Below are 15669 nucleotides of genomic sequence, written 5' to 3'. Positions count from 1 at the left end.
ACCTTTTGGGGGAAAATAGTATAAATATGCCACATGGAAACACAAGGTACAGTCACAAGCCACATTTTCTTTTATTTTTTGCAACAGGTTTCATGAATGAGAGAGAAAGCCTCCAGGGCACAAGTTTGCTAAATGCACCTCGCTGAGGATGAAGCCAGCTTTGCTCTTTCTTCATAGTTGACTTTCAACTGCAAGATTTTGATGGCAGAATTCATCAAACTTTTGTCTACTTTCAAAAGAAACACCCATTGTAATATTACTCTTTGGCCAGTATTATTATTTCTATCTGTCTCAAAACAAACAAACAAACAAACAACAACAACAAAAAAAGAAACACAAAAAGAGCAATTCAGGCGCTATGCTTCATCAGAGGCGGGGCTGCGTAGGGTGAGTGAGGAAAACACAAGAACTTCCCATTAACCCTGACCTTCACACATGCAGCAGCACTGACCTGGACACAGATGATGCTGTTGGCACTGGCACTCTCTGGGGAAGCAGCTTTTGAACTCCAGCTTGGAAACAAATTCCTAAGGTGACCTGAAAGCCTAAGGGTCTGCACAGCTCTAGCACATGTATGGTCTACATGATGCAGGATATGTCCTGATGGAGATACAGCATTAGGTAACCAGTATTAAAGGAAGAGCAGCACTGAAGGGAAGGGTGGTGGATGAGTAAGGAGGAAGAGAAGGAAGGAAGGAGAAGAAATCCCCAAAGGAGAGACCTGGGAGATGAATTAGTAGAGAAAAGAGTCAGTGGATTCATTTTCGCTTGTCTGCCCAGACCTTGGTAAAGCTTGTAGGCTCAGCTTACTATATTTAGAAATGGATGTCTCCCTGCAGGTTTAGTCAGTGATTTGATCTTGCTGCAGGATGAGAAAGGGAGAGGACAGAACATCCTCCTGCTCCACCAGCACTGAAATTATATTTTAGATACATCTAAGTCTGTGCCAAAATAAAAGACTCACACAGTTTTGAATCTGGATGTGGAATTAAATATGCTTACATCATTTCACCACTAATAGTTGGGCAAGAAAAAGCAGTCATTCTTACCTTCTGATTAAATCTAGTCCCTGAAAGCTGATGTAGTTTTCCCAGAAAAAGCTGGTAGGCTGGATTTTCACTCTGAGACACCACTATTCTCCTTCCCTCCACTCCCCACCATGTCTTTACAATAGAAACAAACCAACAACTGTCTGTAAACTACCAATAAAACAAATAAACATCTTGCTTTTTAGTAGCATGGCTTAGTGGTGGACCTGTCAGTGATAGGTTAAAAGTTGGACTACAAGGTCTTAGAGATCTTTTCCAACCTGAATGATTCTATAATCCTATGAAAACGTAAATCCCAACAGATTTTTAATTCAAACAAACAAAAATTATATATGGGTTTCTGACATAAAATACACTCTATTATTTGGCTGTGCCATCTTTATGCCAGCTGAACAAGGGAAAATTGGGGTTAAATTAAGAGATGGTCTCAGCTGCTTGATACCAATTCAAAGGTAACACACAGCTGGAAGAGACAGCTGCCTATTAAAGCCACCAGGAGGATAGATGTATTCTGAGGGAGAGGGGAGGGGTTCCTGCTTGACAACATTAAATTCAAGTGGTCTTCAGGGACCTTTCACGTTGAGAGCACTGAGCAGCAAAGGCTGTCCAAAATGGATACAAATACACTGTCAAGCTGCTGTGACAGGCCCATTATGGGTGAGCAGCTTAGCAAAATGAACTTGATCTAAGCTGTCTCACAATATAAGTGCCACAAGTTCAGAAGGACTTGAGCATCTGACTGTCCCAACCATTGCTGAGGTCAGCAGGAGAATGCTGACAGCAAAGAAAAGTGGTGGGTCAAGGAAAGCCTTATCCACAAAGCCACCACCCAGGGAAAGACCCTTCTGTCACATGCCAGCGCTGCCATGCTGCAAGACTACACTTTTTCAAAACAGACATGCTCGCACGGTTGCTCTCTCCTTGTCCAGCTACAGAAAGGAAATTTTTAATGCAGTTACAGAAAACAAGCAATACATCTGTTTGCATATGCAGATTTCCCAAGTTACATCACAACCTTACAGCACATGACAATTTTTATTATCAAAAACTACTGCAAGATCAGGAAAAGGATGATGACTTAGTGCTGGCAGTGGCTTGAAACTTGTTAAGTTCCATTTCCACGAAGGTGTTAGCAGTAACACTTGTGAACTCATACTTAGCAGCATGCATGTGACATGTATGGGTAAATGAAGGCTAAAGCCTCAAATGTGTTTTTAGTTCTCAAACAATATCCAACACAAAAATAAGTTTTAGAATAACAGTTAAGGACATGTTGCAACTTTTATTCACAGTTATGACATTGTTCAGGAAAAAGTGTTTCAGCATATGCTTATGTCCCTTTAAAGTCTCAAGAATGTGCTTTAGTGATCTCTGCATCCATGGTATCAGTGAGTGAGTAACTCAACAGCAAAATTCAGAGGATCTTCAGAATAACCACAGGTGGCAGGATGGGGACTGAGAAAAGGTGAAGTATATTATTGCAGCACTTTGGGAGGGCTTTTCTCATACTGTGATGAATTTATTAGAAAATACAGGGTCATTTACAAGATATCCTATTATTTATTTCCTCTAAAGCAAAAAAAAACCTATATCCCTCTTTTCAGATTTATTCACTCATTGCAAGGGAACGGCCAGAACAAACAGCAAAATTTCGGAGATATCTTGGTAATTCAGCACAAGGCAAACATTGCTGTACGTGTAGATCCAAGCATAGAGACATGGGATAAAGCACATCAGATCAAAGGCTCAACCAAATATGCCCTGTTAGCCAACATGAGACAGTGAAGTGCAGTAGGTGTGCTCACCTTAAAACTACAGACTGCTAGTTTAAGATTAAACCTTGGGCTTGCTCCAAATTACACATCTGATGCCACAAAATAGGAAGAATAACAAGGATTCCCTCCTGGATGATGACCAGCTAGCCCCACAGATTGCTCCACTGATGAGATACTGCTAAGAAATCAGGCAAAAGCAAAGGTTCATGCACAAACCAGGTCACACAAGCATCATTTCTCTTTCCTCTCATTTTCTGTTTTCATATCTCCCTCTTTTCCAATGCGAGATCACCCGTGTTCCATCTAGGAGTGAAGCCTTACTGCAGAAATACTGTTTTTAACATCCACTCAACAAACAGACAGCTGCAGTTAGGACACTATGTCTCCTAACCGAAGCCAAACTCCACCAGTGAGTTTCATCCTACTACAATGTGGCCAATGCTTCATAGCTTGTTCCTGGGATGAGGATTCATCAGTCATGTCCAGGAGCTGGTCAATATTTATCACACAGACTAAACACTTCCTCACACAGTTGCCCAAAGAGCTCTAAAGCCACCTGGGTAATCCACCAGCAATCACATCCTCTCTGCTCCCCTCCCTCACCCTACTCACATGTTTTTTAGAGCAAGACATACAGTATCTAATACAATACGGATTTTATCATCTATATACCTCAATATTTGCAGGAGTGCGAGTTCTATCTTAGTGCGAGTTCTAGCTTTGGAAGGTTTTTGAAGAAGGGCATTTGCTTCTTTTATACAGGCCAAGCCTTCACTGGTGGTGCTTGTTGCTGTTGTTGGGTTTTAAATCATAACTAGCTATAGTTGTCATGAACTCTGATTAGATATCCAATCTAACAGACTGAAAATTTTGCACATAAGTCTCAAAGGACTGCATTAGATTACCAGTAAATATTTGATGAAAGTACATACTCTCCAATTATTCAGTGTGTCCATATTAAAGGAAAAGAAATATCAACTTATGGAAACGTTCTCTAAGTTAGCATCATCAAGCCATGACCTTATCAGATAGGATAAAGAAAGCCATTAACATAAGCTGCTAGGCTTCTATGAAACCAAAGAAGAAAATAATGAGGCATCAGGCAGAATAGTGTTAACTAAAAATCAAAATAATAATAATTAAAAAAACTAAATTAATACAACAGCCTCTAGTATTTGCTGTGCATATAATATCAGGTTGTTAATTTTACTGACATCTTTCTGAGCCTCTGCATATTACAGCGTCCCCCTACCAGAAACAACACTGGCAGAACTGAAATAGGCTCATTTTCAGGAGCTCTGTCTCCACTGAAATTTTATTGGATTTTTCCTCAATTCCCAGTTCATCTCTGTGAGGAACAGTACTCAATGTGCTGAACTGTAAATAGAGTTATTAGTGTAATAAATCGTTCTAATAATCAATTTAAAAACAGAACAATGTAGGAAAAAAAAATAACTAGAAGAGTGCCATTACAAATAAAACCTGTCTATTTCTAAATCTTTTCACATGTTCAATTATACTGGTTAGCACATGCTAAGCATGTTAAAGACATTGTGTTAAAAATAATAATAAAGAATCCTGTCAGGATTCAGCAGGATATGCTCTATGCCAACCTCTTTTTTAATGAAAACCTGTAAAGTAGATGAAGATCATCTTGTGATGACTAATTTTAAAACTTGGATTGGCTCTAACTTCTTTTATATATAGTGCGTGTTAAATGTACAATTTACCTTATTCAGCACCTCTCCCATGCTTGAACTCTGTATGGAAGATGTTCCTCCATTTTTTAAACATACCAGCTATTGGCATTATTTCTTAACAGAAAACAATTTTTTACAATTTCCTCTGGCAAATTAGATTCCCTTTTGCCATCCTTGGAGAACCTGACTGAACCTGGCCTCTACATCTATGATTTCATAACTTTTTGCTCAGCAAGCTACATAAATGGTAATTAAGGCAGGATGAATCAAGGAGGGGAGCTACCATCACAACAGGTGATGAAACAGTAGGAACAAGAGAAACCCAATGAACTGAGCCAGGGATAACAAAGGACATTTTAAATAACATTTCTTCACCTTCCCATCCCCAGCAGCTTCTCACTATAGTTCCTTCTCCATAACCTCTGCCACTGGGCTCTCACTTTAGGATTCGTCCTCTCACTCTTAGCTCTGTATTTTCAGCTTCCAAGAATTTCCTTCCCTGAACCAGCTGCCCATGCCTGCCTTCTGTTTTTGACAAAGTGCTCTTGTTGCAGCAATGGAAGTCTCTCCATCCCTCTCCCCACGTAATGAGCTCTCTATACATCAGTTCCACTGACTGACATCTATTTTCCTGATTTTTTTTTAGGACATTAATAATGGTACTTGAAAAAATTTTTATGTTCCATGATCTGACAGTATTGCATGCATCATAGACTGCTATTCTGTTATACTTTGAGTTTCAGCCTGCTGCACAATTTGTGTGCCATTTCCTCAGGATCAGACCTGATGGGCCAAATCAGGCTTTGTATAAAAGAAGGCTGCCCTGAGATGTTGTGGAGTCTCCATCCCTGGAGATTTTCAGAAGCTGCCTGGACATGGTCTTGGACAGCCTGCTCTGGGTATCCCTGCTGGAGGAAGAGGTTGGACCACATGACCTCCAGAGGTCCCTGCCAACCTCAGCCACTCTGTGAGTCTGTATTCTACAATATTGCATACTTTCTTATGACACAGTGAGTGAAAAACTGACCATGTAAATTTACCTCTTTTATGGCAGGATTTATTTATAAAATGCCTACATCTGTTATGACACAAGGAGATACCTACACAGACACAAAGAGGAAAACCTCTTCTGATAAGATGAGATCTAGGAGTGTCATCTATTGAAACAAATCCTCCCATTTCTGCAACAAAGGAAAGATCCACATATTTCTGCAGGACTATTTTCCTTCCTCTGCTTCCCATAAGAAAGTAAGACTTATTTACGTAATCCATAATAATAATAAAAAAATACTGCAATGGAAAAACATATCCGTTTGACCCAGCATTACCAATCACTCTTACACAACACACACACAACTCACATTTCTCTCATCCACTCCTGCAATAGGAGCGCATCTCTCAGTCGAGGAATTCGTGGTCAGACCACGTTAAGTGCCTCATTCTATAATTTATTGGAAGGTGTATTACACACATACAGAGCTATATTTTATATAGCAAAAGGTTTATTTTGGCTCGGAAAGGATGAATGTCGGAACTAGAAATCAAATTATACAGACATTTTAGAAACTACTCAGGCTATCTGCTGTATGGAATGGATGGCCAGCTGTTCTGGTGCAAAGTTTGCTATTATATATTTTACATTCCCTACTGTTAAGTTTACTGACATTTGTTCATCATCCCAATGTTGGGCCAGTGCTGGCAGTTTGCTTTTGATGGTCTGTACCAAATTGTCTGAAAGATGCAGCTTAAAACAAAACAAAGCAAAAAAACAACTACAATATATTTAGTGTCTTGCAGAGAAGCAATTGAAGTAAAATAGTCTGAATGGAGCTAACTCCCTCCTACACAGTTTAATAAAGCAAATGCTTTAAAGTATCAACAAGTTCTAGAAATTTATCATCATATTCATACTAGTAGAGAAAGAACTGACACACTTTCCTCTACGTTCATTTTTAAATCCTAAGAATAAAAAAAAGCAGACAACAATTAGTATTGTAAATAGAATTAACAAAATCCTACCAATATGTATTTTTTCCAGATTACTTCAAAAAAGTTCATTTGCAACTTGAAAGATTATATCATTAGGCAGTATCCCAAACTATCAGAGAATGATAGTAAGTATCAGAGGTGACAAACTAACAGCTATTTGTCATTTCCATATTTTTGCAGATTTCCCAGAAATTTCTACTGCAAGCTTTAGTTCAACTTTGTTTGTCAGATCAGCTCCATCCAATTAAATACACTTGTCTATATGCATCTGCCTGAGTGAGACAAGAAGTGCAGAACTGCTTCTGACTGCCACAATCTATCCACTAATCATTTCCTCACTCAAGATTAGGTCACATCCTTTCAAATTTTTCTCTACTCTCTCTGGAGCTGGAGCAGCCTCACATACTCCAGCCTAAATGAGACCTCTGCTTGGTCATGGCACCGATTCATGATTGTAAGACCAAACTGGCCTGTAGCTTTATGCCCCAGGTATTAAACAACTGCCATGGACAATAAAGTTCAATGAACAGCACAATAAAAAACTCTACCCTTACTTTAGTCTGTCATTTACGAAGTAGCTACATGCTTGGATACCTTCCTTACAACACTGCTTATATGATTAAATAGATGAAGAGAACGGAGAAGAGAAAAAGTGCCACTAAATAATTTAGCATCACTATTACTACATCCAAACAGTTATCTTTCTATGAGCATGTGCTCTATGTACCAGTTATAATGGATTTTCTGAGCTGTCTCCAGATAAGACCCAAGATCCTTTTTCACACTAAAATAGCTTACCAACTTACTCAGCGATCAAGCATATTGAAGCTGTGTTTTGTGTTCACTTGTCTCCTGACACATATCGCTTCTGAAATAAAAGCTCATTAATAATAATATAAACCCTGGTTTTGAAGTGTCATTTGGGAGAGAGCAAAAGAAGTCAGATTTTCATTCCTCTTCCACCAGCACAGATGCAAAATAAGTAGGATAATACATCTATTTTGCACTTAATACAGTAAGACATGCCAAAATCAACTTACCTATCACATCAGATCTCCATGAGCCAAAATTCCACCTCAATCCGAAGAAATCTTGACCTGTTGGATATGAAGCAATCCAGTTTCACCAATGATAAAAACTTGTCCTCCTCTACAACAGGCTAGCAAACCATAGATTTTTGTGGGGAAGAAGAAAAAGCCTTTTGTCACCACAGAGAACTTAGCATCCCAACACTTCCTTTTTGCTTTCCATTACAATTCAAATACTAACAGATATCTTACATTTCCCAATCAGCAGCCTAATTATTTTAATCTTCATAGAGACTGTTCACTGAAATTTGTTATTTGTCATTAGGATGACGGCATTTAGTTCCAAGAAGTGTTTCAGAGAAAATTACAAACCCCCCGAAGTTTACTGATTTTTTTTAAAAAATAATAAAATTGTACACAAAAATTCTTACAGTGCCAACAGCACCCTTTAAACAAACCTGCGAAGCCCAGTAACCCAAATGTTTCTTCCCTCTTTCTTTACTTCTTCAGTTCTTTTTTGCTCCTTTCTGAAAGTGTCACTCACAGTGAAAATTCAAAAGAAGGGAATGGAAAAGAGGGGGTATGGAAAGTATTAATAAGGACTGTCAGAGAGATGAGAGAAATGAAATTATATACATTTTTTAATTTTTATTTTTTATTTTTTTGTAGAAAATCATCCCTCTGAAAATCATAACCATCACATATTTAGATTTCTGATATTCATACAGCCTAACCAGGATTTAGATTAGTTTTGCTGAAATTTCTATAAAACAAGGCGAATGAGACTCTCTAGCAGCCTGTGTTCTCTAGAAATAAGCAAACATTAGAGGTCTCCCACCTTCATTAATGTATGTAAAACATATTGTCAATGTTAAAATTGTTCTTGAAAAGAAAGTGTGTCAAGTTTCAACTCATGCTAATTTTCAACTAGCATGAAACCAATATAACATGAAATTTTTGCAATGATTCAATACACACAGTCTACATCTTTCGGTGTACAGAGTTGTAACGTACTATGTTAATTGCCTCTGAAGTGAGGCACAAAACATGAATCCACCTTTACTGACTTAAATTGTTTCACCGACTCCACTTAAAGGTAGTGCAAAAGATCTGGTTTCAGGGTAAGCTGAGAAAAGAAACACAAGTCAAGAAAGTTTAACCTATGACACCAGCCATTGATTTTTCACTCAATCTATATTAACACTGGCCTTCCTATTTTTCCCTTGGTTATATGGGTGTAGGGAACTCCACTACATCAGAATGAGGTCAGTAAGCCAAAGCACAATCCCATTTCCACTCAAGTGAGTGGAAAACCTTTGATTAACTTGATAGGAAGTTATAGCAGAGCCTGAATAGCAAAAGATATCCTGCATGCTTTTTTTATTTTTATTTTTTCTTTAGGTAAAAATTAAAATTGTAAATATTTTAGAATAGAGGGGGAAAAAGCAAGAGTTGGGAGAGGGGGTTATTTCTGTGGCTTTGTTTGTTTGTTTTCAGAGGAACAGGCTTGACTCATAGCCAAGTGTAAACAAGAAAGTAAAAACTAACATTGTGTTATATGCCGCAAGGAAAAAACAACAATATGGTTTTATAATGTATCAGGAAATTTCCTCAGAAATAATGCTGGCACAGCACACTTGCAAGGCAGAAAGAGGAAGAAGATGCAGAACTGAATAAGCTATTGGGGAAGGAGAAAATTTATAATGGATCAATTAAAGATCATCAAATTTCTAATACTGCCTGTAAGAAAATTGCCTTGCTGAACACTTACACCTTTGTATGAGAAGAGTGTTACTTCTTTCTGCTGATTTGCACCAATTGCTTGATATTAAAATGATTTTCCTAGGGAACATTTCAATCATTAAAATAGATGAGCTTATAACTCGCTGGACAATGCTCTGCAGCTCAGCTTAAATACATCCTCTGTTTTTAAACGCACAGTCTAAAGCTGTTTTCCCCCTGTTGTGAGCTATATAACACTTTATCTCTTGACTAACTTTGAAGTGATGTTTGCATTCGGTCCTTGGGTCCTTGGAAGGAGTCTTTTTTTTTTTTTTTTTTTTTTTTTTTTTTTTTTTAAATTATGAGGAGCAGGAAATGAAACCAGCTCCTTTGCTCCCCTGCTGTTCTCAGGGGGATCTATCCCTGCTTTTCCCTGAAGGTGCACAAGCGGTGTGCACATCAGTAGGTGCTCCCAGGAGTGCGGAGTTCTGAGCAGTTTCCCCCTTAGTAACAGCCTCACCTCAGATGGGCTTCCACAGCCTCCTTCTGTGAGGATCTCAAAACATTTTAAAAGTTGAGTGGCAGTATGAGCACACTGGCACATCAGCTTCGCATATTTGCTAAAGGCTGAAGGAAAAATCTTTCGTAATGCTTTAAGACATATAATATCTTTAGGAGTGTTACTCACACCACATTTTTCATCTATAATGCCTTTACGTTTATTTAAATTTTTGATTAGAGGAAGATTTATATGAATCAATCTCACCATAACAGAAATATACCCTATTCAGTCATTGACATATATGACCATCTAGATAATAAATAAATAAATAAAAATCAAACACTAAGTTTAATACACTGTATTTTTTTGTCTTTTAATTTCAAAACTTATGCTTTCATCATATAAGGAGCTGAAATATCATTTCATTTTTAGATCAAGATGGAGTTCATGACTCAATCTTCTTTTCCTTCTTTCTTTCCAAAGACCACCACCTTTCAGTGCACAGCATGCCATTATGCCATACTAATGAGGGGAAAGTCCCCTGAATGAATTCTGTTAGATGTGCTTGGTGCTCTGTTTGTCTGCAGTACATCTGTGTACAATAGGGAGCATTTTATCTTTGGACTAGGCCTTAAGAGAAACACCTCCTGAAAGCTGATATGAATACAAACGGAAAAAAATGTGCAAGCTGCACAAACCAGCATCCAATTTCTTAAAAGACTTAAAACTTCCAAAAAGATTAGTTTGGTCAGTAATACGGACAATTCAGCATGCAGTGCTATTCCACTTTCCTCTTAAAGTAGTTTTATGCTTACAATGTATTTGTAGTTTTTTACTGCCTTGAACTAAAAATCCTCAACTTCAAATTATGATGTCTGAGGCAAAGCATTAATTTCCAGTTTTAAGTATGGTGAATCAGCTACAGAACAAATATCATGCTGCCTCTGAGGACACAGGCTGGTTAACCCCTGTGCAAAACGTTAAAATGAGACACTCGTGAAAAGGTAAGGAGAGCAAACCCCAACGACCTGGTGGACAACCTGCTCCCTCCATCTCAGGGAACAGACAGGCACACACTGGGAGTCATGAAAGCCAATGTGGGATCCCTGTGGTGGATCCCCCAGCCAGTGGATTTCAAGGGCTCCTTTGGGAGATTTTGCTAGCATGAGTTTTAAAAGAAATCCCATGAGGCTGCCTCTCTTATATTCCAGCCCATAAGGTGATTAAACACTGTGATAGAGCCATTGCTGTTTCATAAGAGTGGTGCATCCGGAGATAGTCACCCAGAAAAAAAAAAAAAACAACAACAACAACAACAACAAAAAACAACAGCACAACACATGTGGAAAGATGAGCTCTTGATCTGGGGTCTAACTTTGCTTTTTTTTTGCATGTCATATAAGCCGGTACACTCTACTGTAGTGATCAACTGCTAGATAACTCCCACTTTGCTCATTTCCTAACCATGAAGTGCTGTAAAGCACTAGGTAAGGATGACTTCTTTTATCCAGCAGAGCAGGAGACTATTGGTAATTCACTTAAAAGGAAAGGAATTTAGATGGAAATAATAATAAAACCTGACAATGTTAACGAAAATAACTTGGTATTTTCTTCTACAATGGAATTTAATGTAATTGAAAATTTGAAAGGTTGGGGACTGAAATTCTCTGCTCAGAAGTTACAGGAAAAACTTGAACAATACAAGGTTTTCCGAGCCCGTTTTCAGCTAAGTCTCATTATCCGTGGTCTTCTGAAAAACAAAACCAAAACAGAACAAGAACAAACAAACACCAAACCTACTGCCCAAGCTCAAGAGATTAGCTAGTTTGGATTGTTTAGCATCATTCTGCAGAACACATCAATGAACTTCCTGTTTCAAAATATAAACATATATCCACAAGGAAATAAAATTTCAAAACCAGATTACCTTTTTGAATTCCTCTCCACCAAAAAACAAATGAAACCAAAAATACAACAACAAACTTATCAGAAAACAATAGTTCACCACTGAAGATTTAAACCTCAGATCCCTTAACTTAATAGCACATGGTTTTGTATGCGTGCTTAATAAGCGTTGTTTTGTATGGTGTGTAAGAATTTACTTTGCACAAAGGAAAGAAAGACAGAAAAACACCTTGACCAAACCATTGCAATAACGTTTTAAGACCATTTTACAGTGGAGCCAATGAATAAAAATAGAGGATCTGTCCCTGCATTACTGAGAATATATATTTACATATATATATATATATTTAATAAAAACAAACAGAAGTAGTCTTACCAAGCAACATTTGGACTTCATGGTATGCATTTGGGAATGCTTTATCTCTAAACTCTGAAAAGACTGCAGTGTTTTAGAATGGTGTTACAAGAAGCTGGACCTTGTTAAAACACTAGCATGGCTCTGAGAAACTCACAAGTTAACACATTTGGATAAATAAGTAAACAAGGCAGAAGTGGGGGAAGGAAAGTGGCTTTGCGTCTCAGTTATGAAAGGCTAAAGCTAAGATACAATTTCTGAAAGTATCAATGCCACAATTATTTACATGAGTTCAAAACTTTTAACTACCATAATTAATTAGGATTTTTCAGTATCATAGGTAAACTCAAATAAGCTGCAATGATTATGCACACAGATTTCTGATGTAGCAAAGTGAAAGCTAATAATTAAAAATGCAATAGCTTCTTAAAGGGCTGGCAGCAGTTGTGCCCTGTCAGACCATTCATTTAATCAGAGGCTTCCTGAAACTCATAGGATCCTCACATCTATCAGGCACCCACAAGTTGCATAAAGAAGCAATGAAATTAAACATACTTCAAAGAATTACAAAGTGATACTGGAGCTAATGATGTATCAGGAAGAGCATTAAAATTGAACATTTAAAGAGTCATATGTGGATCAAAAACAAATACACAAATTTGGTCAGGTCCGTGGCAGTGCTGAACTGTGATCTCACAGAGGAGCCTGTGGGTACACTTTCACCAGTGTTTTCAGGTTACTTATCCTGATGTTTCATAGCTCTGTTTACAAGTCAGTGGGAGCCCTGGATGCTTAAAAACAAAAGCCAACTTTTGAAGCACCTAAATATACATTTATATATACTCAATTAAACATACATTTAAGTTCCAAATGTCTGGCAACTTTTAAACGTTGTATTAGACCGTACTGTTACATGTGTCATAAATCTCCACACCCTACGAGGCTCTTATTTCTGTATTTCTTTTCCTCTTAACTCACAAGAAAGCAGGAAAAGATTAAAAAAAATAAAAAATAAAAAAAGATTGATCTCTAACTTTTTACATACAAGCAGCTTATTTTTCTTCAGGTAAGATAATTGCATGTGTAAAACAAACAAAAAACTAAATGAGTTGAGTTAGCAGCAACAAAACACTTCATTTTTCCCCTATTCTCCCCCATAAGCTTATATATAATCTCAGAAGTATAAAATTATAAAGGGTTGACATACATCCAAAATATTGATGATTTTTAAGTCTTTCTTTACCTTTCAAAACACTTTGATAATTTGTAGTTCCCCTGCTTGTCAGATTTCAGAATCCATGATCACAGATGTGCATGCTGGCTCTTTCAGCCTTTCAAAACAGACATACAAAGGAAGTAATGGAAATAATGCCTTAAATAAAGGCAAAGGGGTCGGTATTGTCATACCCTCTGAACAACTTCATTTACAACCACTGACTAAATCCATTATAGATGTTGGCAGCTTTAGATCTATGTATTACGTTTTGGTGAATAAATGCCACTACATATTTAGCCTTTATAGAGCAAAGCTTTTATTTTGTGTATAAATCTGCGTTTAATGAGCCTTGAAAGAGATGATTGCTAAATAACAGCCTGCTGCATTCAAGCTCAACTGCCTCCAATTATATTGTTTATAATTATATAATTGTACAATATAATGTGTGTCCAACAATCCCTGTGTTTTATTACTGCACAGCACTATGACACTGATGTAAATCACCTTTCCGCTTTCACAGTCAGTCCCTTTCATTTTGCTTACTCAGCCCACAAAAACGCACACGGAATTGCGCTTTGACTGTTGAATATATCAAACCAGCTTACCAGCCTCAGCATAACTGTGAAAATAATGGAAGTGGCCAACCCACAAAGCAGAAAGGGGAAAGAAAGGTATTGCTAGATAAAAGAAAATAGCAAATAAATAAATAAATAAATTTAAAAAGTGCATTGGCAGGTAATGTTCTTCACATTATTCTTTCCAAAACTGCTATATGGATACTGCAGCATTTGCCATAACGGTGCTAAAATTAGCAAGGATTTTATTAGCAAACACATCATTACACTGTTAAACGCCTACACAAACCTGCCTTCTTCCCCCACCTCCATCGGAATGGAGCAGCATATCTTCTGTTTCATCATTTGCAAACTCATCCAACTTTTAATTGGTTAAGCAATCTAATACACCATCACTCAGCACATACTTAGAATAATTCCTGCCACAGAAATTCTAGCCCCAAAGTCATCCAGAAAACTCTCTTTTGACTTAGCAGTGATGGCATTTCATTGCTTTGATATTACTTGCTGGGCATATGCTCTAGAGTAATGAAATCCATGTTTTCAAATGTGAGGTAAAGCCCTCCACCTGCCCCCTATTTTCCCTTCCCATCTAGACAGGAGTTTTCCCTTTCCTATTTGGCCCACAACCCTCTCAGCCCCAGTGCCTGGCCCATTAACCAGTGGAGCTGTGGGACCAGAATTATGGGGCAGAGGGCTCCCATCGGTCTCTCCATCAGTGGAGGGTGGAACACAGCCACCTGCTAACTTGCCACTCTATCTTCTGTGCTCTTGGCTGCCTCTAAAGGCACTGCTCAGAGTTGTTCCAAATGCCCTTTTAAAGTCCTAAACTTCGCCTTACTCCAAATCAATACACTAAATTTTGCCTTGATGATTGGAAGCAAGGATGCTTTTAAGGTTTTCAGTGCCATTAGATGGCAAGAGGTTGGGCCCTTAAGAGTGGGCTTTATGTGTAGGGCTTCACATCCTCTGAACTGCTCCAGTTTCTTCTCCTGCCTAGTCAGCATTTACACACCTTTGAAACTCCTGAGCTTGGAGGGGTGTTTGCAGTCAGACACCTCTCTCTGTGCTTTATGACTGAAATAGTCATCTTCTGAAATCTACCATTATTATTATTTTAACAACTTGGATAACTTCCAAAATTGGAAGAAGTTGTTTAAAAGCTATGATTAATTTTTTCAGTTTCCAATTAAATCACAGCAAACACTTTTCCAAGTCAATTAGTTTCAATACTGCACATCAGTTTCTAAGCAGTCTCTTAACTAGAGTCAATGACTACAGAAAAACAACGTACCTGAACTTCTCTTAGATTTAGATGTTGTTTTGGAAATGAATACTAAATTAAAAATTAAAATGTGATTACAGTTATGAAGTTATTTTAAAGTAATAGTTGCATCATATTCTTTGATCTTGAGGAAACGTTTCACTATTATTTATCAGCCTACCCTTATTTGCCATTTCTTGTAAAGATTCTTCAAGCTATGATCTTAATATAAACTCTTGTATGGTGTTGAATACAAGTGAGCAAGATAAATCCTTCTAATAAGTAACATTTTAAAAATGATGATGCTTAATTCATTTTAAAAACTCAACATACATATTACATATGATAATAATGATAGAACTCGTGAAGAGTATCAGGTAGTGAAATGTGTGATCACCACCTCTCTTATAGTTTATAAAAAACAGGTTATCACAGCAAGAAAAACACACCAAAAAGATCAAACCACAGAAATGATATGCACACCAATATTAACCTGCATTTAGATTTACAAATAATTTCCTACAGCCACGCAAGCTTGCTAAACAAGATGCAAGCCAATTAAATGAAACCAATCAACACCCAAGGGCAG

At 37.6% G+C, this 15669-nt stretch overlaps 1 protein-coding gene across 12 annotated transcripts in view; it reads right to left on the bottom strand.

Annotated features, from left to right (window-relative positions):
* The window catches only part of LOC118161812 (poly(rC)-binding protein 3-like), a 522442-nt gene that overhangs the window by 308511 nt on the left and 198262 nt on the right, over nucleotides 1-15669 (bottom strand). For 11 of the 12 annotated variants that reach the window (XM_035317460.1, XM_035317461.1, XM_035317459.1 and 8 more), the window contains one exon: nucleotides 7554-7610. The exons of the other annotated variant lie outside the window; for it this stretch is intronic. The gene's annotated coding sequence lies outside the window, so the exon portion shown is untranslated. The remainder of the gene's footprint in view (nucleotides 1-7553; nucleotides 7611-15669) is intronic. 12 annotated transcript variants of the gene reach the window in all.

This window comes from Oxyura jamaicensis, chromosome 2 (assembly GCF_011077185.1).
Source record: "Oxyura jamaicensis isolate SHBP4307 breed ruddy duck chromosome 2, BPBGC_Ojam_1.0, whole genome shotgun sequence".
Taxonomy (NCBI): domain Eukaryota; kingdom Metazoa; phylum Chordata; class Aves; order Anseriformes; family Anatidae; genus Oxyura; species Oxyura jamaicensis.
Note: the sequence above shows the minus strand (reverse complement) of the source record. Positions and strands in the feature narration are given on the sequence as shown.